General features: G+C 34.6%; 1 long non-coding RNA gene across 1 annotated transcript; it reads right to left on the reverse strand.

Annotated features, from left to right (window-relative positions):
- Nucleotides 1-6,645: 6,645 nt before the first annotated feature.
- On the reverse strand, nucleotides 6,646-8,454 carry LOC135086802 (uncharacterized). Its single transcript, XR_010260604.1, has 4 exons — nucleotides 8,398-8,454; nucleotides 7,832-7,989; nucleotides 7,311-7,359; nucleotides 6,646-6,855 (listed from the first exon to the last, which is right to left on the reverse strand). It is a non-coding gene; the product is annotated as an uncharacterized LOC135086802 (long non-coding RNA).
- Nucleotides 8,455-13,321: the final 4,867 nt, after the last annotated feature.

A 13,321-nucleotide genomic window follows, 5' to 3' on the forward strand; every position in this document is an offset into this window, starting at 1 on the left:
AGACATTAGCGCTGTAGTGGTACAAATGTGAAACTTCATATAGATAACAGCATTCTAACAGAACACATGTGAACCTAATATACGCTCACCGCATTAAATTGGAGTTATAACAGTTCACATAGCCGTATTTCATTTCCACCATTTTGTTCTACATAACCTAAAATATTTACCAAATAAATCTCCAAAATTAATGCAGATTTATCACAAAATTCGCAGATAGAGCGATTGAGTTTTAGTTTCATGTTATAATTAATTACCGTAATATAATTATAATGCCAATCCAATATCAAAAACTGAAAATTGTAGATTTCCTCTCAGCTAGTTTTAAATATTTTAAAATGAATATCGCGTTTTTACAGAGGCGCGTAAATATTTTAGCTGTAAATATGTATACATTTCACGATAAAGTTGCATTCCCAATGGCATTAACATTATTAAGTATTTAAAACCCGTGTTATTATTTGCATAAATGATTATCCGCCCGAGTTGTTTCCCTCTTGGCACTCACGTACAAATACCAAACTAATATTAAAATGTGGAAATAATTTAGGACACAAGTGAACTTTATGTAGCATTGGAGTACTTTTGTCGGACTTTATAACTTTGAAAGCTGTGCATTTAGCCACTTGTTACTCTTTATTGTCCTCACGTTCGTTGTATGGTTCACACTGCGTCCCATATAGTGCCGTAAGTCAGCCTTAAGTACGATGTTACTACTTAAACTGCTATTATAATGCTATTATACTGCTAATGTACAGTATTGTACAGCCATAGTGAACTTAAAGCTGTCTAATTTGTGCCCAAACTGGTTCTATAAAAGCATTATAGCAAGCTATACAGCTCGTATACAGCTGACATACACAGCTTGTGGAGTACATGTGAACGACTATTGAACTCTTAAATGGAGTAAAATGTTACTTGGGTTGGTATTTGACACAGTTCATCTGAGGGACCGCATTCGGCGAGTTGTAGCGTCCAACTTACAACATCTACAAAATCATTCTGGCTGCAAATGTTTTAGAGGTTCTGCTAAATCTTTATGTACCTACCTATACGAAACCTTCGTTTTCCACAGTGGCCTTTCGAAGGGAACGCACATAGTGTATTGACTGTAAATAAGTTATTGCGATTTCCTAGAATCAGCAGTTACCTGCAATATCAAAGTATCAATCAACATTTCTAAGAATTCTGAATTCTAGTTAATTTATGTCGTACAAGGTCTTGAGCATCGACAAGTAACTACGAGTATTTTAAGATTTGCTCTCTCTCAGAGATGTAATTATTGTATTAGCTGTTGATATTCCTATCTATTTATTTATAAATTCAATTTTTTTATTGCATATTAAGTAGGTGTTTAAAATTGTGTCTCAATCTAAACAATGAGCTTATAACTTAATAACACGTTAATGGGTATTGCAATATTAGTGGTGAGAAACTTAGGTTTGCTAGCAACTTACATAATAATTTTAGAGATACATAATATCTTAAAAGTGTTTGTACCTACTTATTTACTAATAACGAATTCGTCAAGTGTATAAAAGCAGTTGGTAAGTAATTAAATATTGTTTTAATTGGTTTTTGAAAATTTTAAATTTAGTCTGGTTTTCGATATCTATGGGTATCTGACATAAATAGGGCTGTTTTTAATTCTAGATTGTTGCAGAAAGAGTTTATCTTTATTCATCCTACAGATGTGTAGACCTCCGAGGTAAATTCTAAAATTTTGTGCTCAAACAAAGTTTTTTTAATACAGAATCTTGTTATTCAAATTGCTTATTGATAAAGCTAACAAAGTAAGTATACCTCAATTTAAAATCTCAACATTATTCATTTTTGTTGTTTAAAGCAAAATATTTTGTTGGTTATTATTCTGGCGTAGGTACAGCAAAATGGACTCAGACAAAACGGACTGGGTTTTCGTTCTGTGATAATCAGAAAAGTTATAGTTCCTTTACTAATGCACAGTATTTGTATTGTTTTAATTTATCCTCAGAATAAATTTTATTTTATTTATTTAAATTAAGCGGAGGTTTGTGTAGCGTGTTGATTTCAATCCTCGCCATATTTAGGGAGTTGATTAAGTAGCTTATTCTGATCACGAATTAGTTCTTTAACTTTAGTTAGTCAAAGAAAAATACATATTTACATTACCTACTTTACGTGGCTTCCTTCGGTAGGCTATCCGACATGATAAGCGAGCGATCCGCGTAGCTCGATGGTACCGCAGTGTAAACGTATTGCAGTGCCACGGTACAGTTAATGTCGCACGGAAAATATTCGCTAAAAATTCCACTTTCGTTTTGTATTTTTTTTTTTTTGTGGATAATTTGTTTATGTAAGTTATAATAGATCACTTAAGGGTATTTCTTCGGAGGCAAAATTTTCGATGTCTTTGAATATAGTTCCGTAACTAACTAACAAAATGGCATGCAATATTTTTTGCATTTTTTTCTCGTTATATTTAGATAACTGTTATTGTTTTCATAAAAACAGGTTTTGTTGTAATATGATTATTTACTTAATATAGAGCCAATTGTACATTAAGATTTTAAATTTTATTTCTATTTTTGATTAATCTCTAAACAATTCTGATTCATCATTCATCAAAATATTTGAACGTCGATATCTTGAAAACTACTTTATAAAACGAGTCCCTTATCCAAATATAAGTATGTTATTGGGTGTACCTATTTTCATATGAGTCTATGTTACAGACCTAAAATTGATTTTGAATTTGGTCCAAATGAATCAGCCGAAGAATGCAATTTCGAAGAAGTGCCCCTAAATAAATATAGTGAGGATTGAAATCAACACCTTGTGTACACCATGCGGGATCAAATAAAATTTATTCAGCACTTAGGCCCTTTCTAGGGGGCTTATGCCCGTTTTCACCATCAATCCCTATAATTTAAGTAACCCCTATTGTAACATATAACAGGAATTTTGATTTTCATAGGAAACACTTCAAAATTAGGGATTGATGGTGAAAACGGGCATTAAAGACGTCCCAAAAGCTTGCCCTACCTCCACTTCGGGACAAAATATAGGCTGATGCTAACAAAACAATATCGGAAGAAACTCAGTCACCTTTGTCAGCCTCTTTTTCAATTAGATACAGTAAATATAGATCTTATTTAGTTCTTAGGTTTTCCTATATCGGTGCAATTCCGAAATATACTCAACATCAAATAAACCGCACCTTCCGCGACGCGTACTTTAAAGATTTTCTTCTGACACAATCATTGTGCCCCAACAATATTGGTGTTATTTGAAAGCCCAATAAATATCTTTAAAGAAAAACCAGTTTTGCCAGTCGGGTCTACTCAGAAATTACCAGAAATATAAAAAAAAAGTAACCTTTTTGAATAAAAAGTAACCTTCATGCGGAGCGATGATTGTGTAAGGTTGTTCATGGATGGAAAATGAATACAATTGATCATCTAAATTCGAAAAGTGACCAGTCGTATAAAAACGTTTCGTGGATTTGAGTTTTATTATCGAAAAACATTTGCTAAAACTCATTTTTTTTTAACAAATAATAAATCAAATTCAAGTTTAAATGCACTTTATGACATAATTTTTAAATTGTCACTATTAATATTTTTTACTGAATAACCTGTAAAAGTTAATTCTACAATTTCTGAAAAATCACCTAAAAGTAACCTTTTCATTAGTGTAACCTAAAAGTAACCACTGCAGTTCAAAAGTAACCTAAAAGGTTACAAAAGTAACCTTCTGGCAACACTGAGAAAAACACATTTAATTTCTTAATAAGTGATTAACATAATTATACCATAAATGTGACTTGAAAAAAGACTTTGGGCTCACCTCTGGGATCAATTAGACCTATGGTTATAAAACCAAATTTTAATAATGATCACACGTGTCCTCTTTAACAGATGGATAGCGATTAATCCTAACTTAACAGTTTTATAGCCATAAAAGTTGGCTCAAGCGTAACTACCTATTTTTTGAAGAAGTGGCTCTGGATCCTTCTAAAGACACATTTTTGGGGAAAAAACCTTTTCTTTAATGAAATAAAGTTTAGAACTAGGCTTTTAAATGGTGCCAATATTGGTGGGAAGTGGGGATGCATACGTTTGAAAGTGCTTGTCGCGGGAGGTGCGATTTATTTGATGTCGAGTGTAGTCTTCACCTTGCAGAAAGGGAACAGTCGGTCCTGCTAATACTAACCTTTGGAGCCAATCCAGGGTTCCCTTCAGCCTGGTTGACCAGCAACAGCAGCGGACTCCGGAGTATAGCGAACTGCTGGTAATTACTTCCCCTGCAGGGCTTACACTAGAATTTGAAATTTTGTCCTAAAGTGGAGATTGCGTGATGCGAGAGCGTTGCGAAAAGAAAAACGGTCATCTGTGACCCAGACACGACAGAAACGAGACATACCTCAGTTTTTTTGTGAGTTCTTAAACAGCTAAATTATATATTTCTTATTTTCGAAAGATGTGGCTAACACCATATTATAATTTGATATTTCTATTTCTACGATTTCTTATGCTTAAACTTTTAGATCTGTTTCACGACTTGGTGATAACCCTTTAATTATGTTTTACTTATAATACAAAATTTAGGGTTAGTTGCATTGGTATGATTCTAAGTAGGTAGTAGGTAGGGCTAGGGTTATTAAAGGGTTATCACCAAGTCGTGAAACAGATCTAAAAGTATGCATGTTTTTCAGGATTTTCAATTCAAAAATCACCGACTATTATAATGCCACCGCACTATATTAATTTAACGATCGATAGCTGCACATCAGACTATTCTTTTCGCAAAAATATCACCAACAAACTATAAGTAACAGTTATTTTTTTTGTACCGTCCATTTTCCTACTCATATTATAAATGCAAAAGTTTGGATGTCTGGATGTTTGTTACTCTTTCACGAAAACACTACTGAACAGATTTTGATGAAACTTTACAGTATTATTGTTTATAACCCAGATTAACTTATAGGCTATAATTTATGACGACCTGTGACAAACTAAACACGCCGTTGAAGCCGCGGGCAAAAGCTAGTATTGTGTATTTTTTATATGATAAAGATAATAATCATATTACTAGGTAGTTGACCCCCCACTAAGTATTCAATCCCAAGTGTCCTACTACCTGAATTGGATAGCTGTAAAGGTGTGAATATACGAGTGGTGGGGAAATATTATACAGGCTGTGGTTATCTCAACGACACTGATTCAAAAAAAAATACAAAAATACCTTAAATTTTCATGGAAAAACCATGAAATCAGGAAATTATGGTATAGTATAAATAAGTCGTGCGGCCGTCGCCGTCATGTACCTACTGTGTAACCCACTGGTGTAGCGGGGTATGCGGGGGTGGTGCGGGCGGTAACAAGCGCCGTCTCGAAAGTTTTAGGATACGTTTGAATACGGTTTTTACTATTAAAATAATAGTTAAATATTTATTTATATTTTTCTTGTAATTACTTTCATGTGTACTATCAGCCCTGAGTCGGGCGTTGCTGTTCTACAATGTTCTGTATAAAATGCAGCAGCAGTCACTATTAAAACAAAAAGGGAAGATAGTGCATTTAGCATTTCGCAAGTGGACTGCCTAAATTAAGGTACATGCACACAATTATTTCGCTTTAGCGTGGCAATTATCATTAGTATATCACTTGCACTAAACTAGAGCTCTTTGCTCTCTCTCTCACTCAGGGCCTAGTTTGGTTGATTGCAATGTACGAGTAAGAACTTAAACAATGTATTACCTTTTTGTTTGAATCTAAGAGCATTCGTAAATAAAACCAGAATATAAATTTACAACAACAATCATTTTTATTGAGAAGTGTCTACGAAAGAAACTAGAAGGTGATTCTACCACCACCACTTCGGACATAGGCTGGTGCTGAGAAGAAGTGGTGGTGGAAGAAACTCAGCACCTTCAGCCAAACATTTATTTTTACTTTGAGTCTGATATAAGAAATAACTGTTGTGATATTTAAATTTTAAACATTTGAAATGGAGATAACAATACATCAATTATATTGATTAAATTACTTTATGAAAATATCATTCCTTGAACTTACACACTAATAAAAATTCGTCTTACTTACATAATAATATAGACAGTTTATATACAAGAGCACTACCAGATCAGATACAATTTAGAACAATATTCTCAACATACACATTAATTAATAACATAACATCATTATATTATTATTATAACAAGAATAACATCAATTATTCACAATGTTTTGTGTATCCCCATAATTATACAGGGTGTCCCAAAAAGTAGTGTCAAGCCGAAGCCCAGAGGTAGAGCATCACAAGAGCTACCCGAATCAACATTAACGTTTTTAGTTTACATTTGTGTTCTTTCATTCACTTCTGAATCAGCTATGCCTAGTATTCATCTAATAATGATAAAAAAATCAGGCATGTAACTTGACTATTCGCGCAACAATGACCAAAAAAGTGCCAATAAGCACAGAAATTTAAAACAATCACAACTCGAAAACTATTTTTTGGCATTGAAGTAGGTATAAATAAATAAATAAAACTATCAAAAATCGCGGACACCCCGTATACTTATATATTAAACATCAATAATAAAATATATTTACATTGTATGCAAGTATTATCACAATGATAATAATTCCCTGCTTAAATTATTTTCCCTGTTCACTATCCAATTTACCACCACCACCTTTTTAAGAAACACTATGGTGTTTAAGGTTAGGTAAGGTTAATGCTAGGGTATGCCCTAGCATTCTTTTCAGTCTATCAATTATCTGTGTACAGATCACAGCACTTCATAAGCACCTCACCCATAATAAAAAAATATAATATCCTGATTTCACATCCTCCAAATCCATTCTGAAAATAAGGAAAGTGATTAATAAAAAAATATATAGAAATGTGTTTAGGCCCGTTTTCTACCACATGTTATTTCCACATCACCGCGAAAGAGAGCCGGTTTGGAAAACTGATTGGTTAATTTGGTTATACAAAACATATGTCATCTCCACTCCTCTCCTTTGATGATTTGATGGAATCCGGGTCTAATTTTTCTTGTTGTATAATGTATACTATAGATGGGCAGGATAAAAACTACACAGCGGATTTAAACTCTACCACCTTTTACCCGCGTCTGTACTAATTCTATACCGATCTTTGTTAGTCTGCATTTTTGTAATTATCTTATCTCAAAAATTAATGAGATCATTAATTTGTGCAAAATTCCTGGGGACACACGTAAAAAATTTAGCAGCTCAGCATACGCATACAAGTTACACTATTGAATGTTGGTTCTCTGCTCTTGGCGTACTTACCAAATGCTTAGTGTCGTCGAAATTGCTCGTCCTACCATGCGGCGTTTACCTAAAATTAATTGTGCATTTATTTATTATGTTAAGGCTGTATATGTACACTCGTACAATATTATACTATACTGTGTAAGCATCAATGTAATAACTTCTGGTAAACCAAATAAAAAAAATACTTTACTTTCTGGGGAAATTCAACTGACAAATAAATAAATTTTAAAATGCGGAACCATTTTCAAATAACATAAAAAATTTAATATTTCCGTCCTTAAATTCTAGAAATGGACAAACCTCAAGAGGATTTAAGACACCATTTAAAATATGAAATATATAAAAATGAAAATATTGGTCGCATATCGTTATTATTAGCTTTATTGATATATTTTTTTATATTTGTACACCGCAAAGGTACCACATGTTAGAACAATTTTATTATAAACTTGACATATACTTAACAATGTACAAATGTTTTGAACGAATAAATTAATGTTTATACTTTTATCTTTATTTATCTTTCAGATACTCACGGCTTTTGACTGCAGTCTTTTTTGCCGCAGAATTTCGCCATGGGGTGACGAGGGCCGAATTGTACTGGTGGCGGTGTTGTGGGGGCGGTAGTCGTGACTTTTTTAGGTATGTGCGAACAATCACATTGTAGGGTATAGTTCCCGTAAGAAAATCCATCCTGCAACAAAACATTTACGTTCGGCTCGTTGTCACGGCAATTTTGCGGGATTGCATAATACAAGAGCCCGCATCAACAAATTCCAATAGATAGGTAGGTAAATAAAAATAGAATAAAAGTAAAATGGGTCCCCGTCGCCATCGCCAACAAGTGATGTGCATGTCATTGTGTTACGATAAATTGGTGTGTTAATAATAAAATAAAATACATAGTTACTTAAGATTAAAAATCAAATTTTAGTGCATTTTTACTGATTTTGTGTTCAATCTGTAAATATGGCAAGTATGCAAAGTAACACCAGTATTAGAGTAGAAGCTGTGGTAGAAGTCAGTATAGAAGTCAGTAGTGGAGGCTAAATGACTGGGTGATAATGAATTAACTGTATTCAATCTATATCGAGGTACTCACGGATGACTCCGATGGGTCTAACTGATAGGTGGGGTTACGAATGTAGGCAAGTGCGTCGTAGTGGAAGAAATAAAGCCCGTCAACGTATTCTCCATTTAAAGTGACGTTACAAGGGCACGCTCCTGCTATTATTTGCACTTCTTCATCCTTTTTTGAGTCATCCTTGCTTGAGTAAAAAGGAAAAACGTATACATCCAGCAGGATTATTAATATGACGATTGCCGCAAACCTGCAATCATAATACACTGCATATAACTATCTATATTTAAAAGCGAAAGGTCTCTAACTGATTCACTCATCTTGAAATCTCAGAAACTTTTAGAAAGAGGTGCTCACTTAGACAGGATTTTGCAAAATTCAACCTATATGAGCGTAAAACGACCAAGCGGGCAGCCGTTAGTGTAACATTAAAGTGGCACCAGTTCAGTCGGCCCATAATACTCAAGTATGATCAAGGAGACACTTCCAAAGTCCTAAAAATAAAAATAAAAATAAAATAAAATGTGCCCCCCCCCCCCCCTCTAACTTCTAAAATAAGAGAATGGTAAAACTAAAAAAAAATAATCATGTACAATCAAAGTTATATAGGTACCTACAAGTTTGTACGGAACCCTCAATGCGCGAGTTCGACTCGCACTTGGCCGGTTTTTTCCTCTTTATAATATGCTGTGCCCGCGACTTCATCCGCGTAAAAGTCGAAAAGGTTCTGAGAGGATTTTTAATGATTATAATATGTTTAAAATATGTTTGCATACTTACAAAATAAAGTATTTAGCTAATTTTCTTTGCCCCTTCAAAAGCCCCTTCTTTTTTCCTTTTGGCTTCCTTGACTTTTTGCTGAAAAGTGTAGGGATTAAAATTTTCTTAATTAGCTCGGCCTTTGGTCTGGTGAAAGTTATACTTAGGCTGGGTTGCATCATCTTATTTTAACTTTAACAAAAGTCAATAATTTAAAAAAAAACCCGACTCCAAAAAAAATGCACTAAAAAGTTAAAAATAATTACCTACTTGTCGGCCGTTTGGTGTAGTGGTTCGAAACGGACTACTATTCGATCCCCGCACAGTACAAACATTTGTGTGCATGAACATATTTGTTTGTATTGGACTGGGTGTTTTCTATGTATAATGTGAATCCTCCTTTTTTGAATTCGATTAAAAATCTGTCAAACTCCATACAAACATACTGGTTATCGTTAAAGTTACGGTCAAAGTTAGGTGGTGCAACTCGGCCTTAATATTTTTACGTTATTATCTTTTTACAAGGATATCGAAAACTACTCATTAAAATATTTTTTGTTTTTCTACGGGTGCTAGAATTACCAGGCTTCTCTGTGCTCTGGAATATGCCACATACAACTGCTGGGGAGATACATCTTTCCCTCAATTCAACTAAAATTGCTAAAACTGCCGCTGAGCGCCCGCGCTTATTTCCTCTTTATAATATTAATATGGATAGAATAATGGTCCTGTTAATAATACCCTAGAGTTTAGAGGATATTGTCAGTTTGACAGTATGACGTTAGTTCGTTGACGGATCTCTTCCCCCAACAGGTAGGCCTTCGGATGAACATGGACAAAGCGAAGCTTATATCGAGCGTCCATGTTGCACCCTACCCGGTTTCGGTTGAGAGCTCGATTCTCGAACTGTTGACAAGTATGTCTACGACTACGGGCTATATTTCACCGGTACACCATGGCGGCGCAACCAGTCGCCGCTACCAACAAAATGTATACAGCTTTGCGCAACCAAACGGACACCAGGTGAGTAACTCTCTATAGAGCTATAGGTATACGTTTTGTTGGTAGCGGGCGACTGGTTGCGCCGCCATGGTGTCCCGGTGAAAATAGCCCCACGATTCAACTAGGTAGGTCCAATTTCGAGAAAGAGGTCAATCGTCGAATCCAACTCGGCTGGGCAGCGTTCTTTCCTCAATGCCTCAAGACGAAAGTGTTATAATCGGGTGTCCTTCGGTAAGCCTAAAATTGTTAGTCCTAATTTCATTTGGCCGAACCGCACTGGCCGAAACTTTTAACGCACAATTATTATTGTTTGGCTTAACAGTTGTTTTCGCACTATTATAATAATATACCTACTTTCGCTGAAACAAATATGTGCCTACTTTCTTTTGGCAGTGAGCAAATTACGCTTTATTGAAATCCCTAATTTTAGGATCTCTAATAATGAAAAGTTATTGGCATAATGGTTTTAGTACTGTAGTTGGATAACAAAGTCTCGGTTAGGTTAGGTTAGACTAGCGACCTTAAGGTGAGTATAGACTAGCTAGAGCATTTACTTGTAACAGATCAACGAGCCGCTCTATGAAATGTTATAGCCTGACCAGGAACATAAAAACCCTGGCATAGAGGCGCGTCAATTGCATTTGATAGTGCAACACTGAGTACAGTCGTACCTGTGTAAAATTAATAGGCTAACTTTATGTATCAGGATTCAGGATTACGGGCTAATTTGATATTTTCATAAATTAACGAAAAAATATTATTATAGGTAATTTGGTTTAAATAAATTAAATAAAACCATCAATCGAGCTAGTAGGATTTATTTTATTATTCATCAATAATCAAATTCAGAACTTGAATATTCAACTGCAATGTCTGCTCATGAACGCTTCAAACTCGGTACTTCTTTCCCAATTCCATAAAACAAAAAACTTTAAAATAGGTAGTTAAAACAAACCACAGCGAATTTTCATAGTGGACTGTACTATACGATAAACATGTCAGTCAATTTGACAACCTTTGTCGGAAACATTATTCAATGAAAATATTGTCCGAACCCTTAGTATTTCTCTTCGACAAATACTTTAACACATTGTGAACCACTTTTCTTTCACGAATATAAAAAGATTTTAGCAATTTAATTCACAAAATCAATTGCGCACATTTAAAATAAAGTTTGTTTACACTTTGACAGCAATAGACTGACATGCAAGGTGACATGTCAATGAAGTTTTCAGTTACTGTTGCCATTAAAAGAAATTAGTACCATTAGTTTTCCGCAACATGGCGAGGGTTTTTATGTTCCTATGGGTCTAGACAAAGTGCAAATTATAATCGCAAACCAGTCGAAAAGTGGTCGAAAAGCCCCTATTTTGTATGGAGTTTTGACGGATTCGATTTTCGATTCGATCAAAAAGTGCGTTTTGTCTAGGGGGGCTGGTCGGGCTATACAGTGTATCATCTGTCACGAACCAAATGTCATACATTTTACTTGTACCATTCGTAAGAACGTTACATTACATAGAAATGCTCTACTAGTCTATACCCACCTTTACACAGCGCGCGCCGAGCGCTCTTAGGCCTCGTTTACACTTACAAGTTTTACTCACGTTCTTTCGGCACCACGAATTAAAGTAATGAAAGGCCTAATTTTAGGATCTATGATAATAAACATTTATTGGTATAAGGGCTGATTTTTCAATCGTCAGATATCTTTTAACTGAAGATTATCCTTGTCATTTTGACATATTTCCCATACTAAAACTGTCAATGTGCCAAACTTACTCTTCAATGTTATCCAACGATTGAAAAATCAGCCCTAAAGTGTTTTAGTACTCCTGTAGCTGGATCAGTTCAGATAAGCTCCTGTAGCTGAACAGTCTCAGGTTAGATTAGACTTGCGACCTTACACTATAGCCTTGATCACACCCTACCGAGTAAACGGGCGAGACAGTGCTCTCGGCTCGGCCGAGTACTCAGTGCGTACGAACATACGTGTGATCAAGGCTTTAGGTATAAGTTTTACTCATGTAAGTTACGAAAATTTATTTAATACTCATAATTTTGTGCATTATAAACGTTCGAATTAATGTCGCATTTGAGAAATTAAAAAAAGTTAGGCGTAATACAAAGTTGCTAAACACATTTCGGCCAAAAAATGTTGTGCATAAAAATTTTAGTCTGTGTGCCATAAACAATAAAGGCGTACAAAAAATTAGGCGATTCGATAGAGACCCCTTATAATCAGTGTGTGTTACCAGTGATGACATACGGCTCCGAAACGTGGCTTCTCATTATAGGCCTCATAAAGAAGCTCAAAGTTGCACAGCGTGCTATGGAAAGGACTGTGCTAGGGATAGAGACATGCAATTTTTGGTTTTAAAAAGGTAATAGATAGGTACGACGATAGAGAATCATACAAAGTAATAAAAACCACCTGTTATACAGGCATTTTTTGGAGAAATAAATCAATTAACCAAAAAACACGAATTTAAAAGCATCATTTTTATCTGTTGGCATTTTCTGAGTAAAATATTTTTTTTAGTATCGCCTGTTATTTAGAATTATTACTGTTTTTATTTTATCAGGATATACTTCTTAGTTTAAAGAAAAGGAAGAAAAAAAATTCTATAATTTTTTTAAAGAAATCTCAAAAAAAATTTGACCTCTTTTTTGTCGATAAAAATAGGTCTGGTTTCACCTTTTTCCATATGTGCACTTTATCAAGACTCGCACTGTATATTAAAGAGCTTGTGATGTTAGGGTGATGCAAGTAGAGTTAGAAGCTTGGCTCTACATGAGATCTGAAACCTTTACGGTGCGAACCATAATGGTCTCATCTTACCTTGTAACGCCCATTTCCTTTATTCAATCCTTGTCCAAAACCGGATTTCAACTGTCAAAGGATGATGGGCACAAATGTATGGAAAGTGGTACCCGCTCCAATAGCCATAACTAATATATATTTTAAAAGGCCTTTAGATGTAGGAAAATGTTTGCTATGGGGCCAGTTCTAATTCACGTTTTGAAAGCAGTAATTCCATTAAGTATTATAATGAAAGTATAACACAATCATTCATGTATACGAGTATGTATTATGACTACAATCTATTAATATAACTAAAAGAAGCATTGAAAAGGAAAGGATTATACCTACGATGAACTACCCAAGCTATTAGCCCTTTAT

The sequence above is a fragment of the Ostrinia nubilalis genome, chromosome Z, assembly GCF_963855985.1.
Source record: "Ostrinia nubilalis chromosome Z, ilOstNubi1.1, whole genome shotgun sequence".
In the NCBI taxonomy this organism is placed as follows: Eukaryota; Metazoa; Arthropoda; class Insecta; order Lepidoptera; family Crambidae; genus Ostrinia; species Ostrinia nubilalis.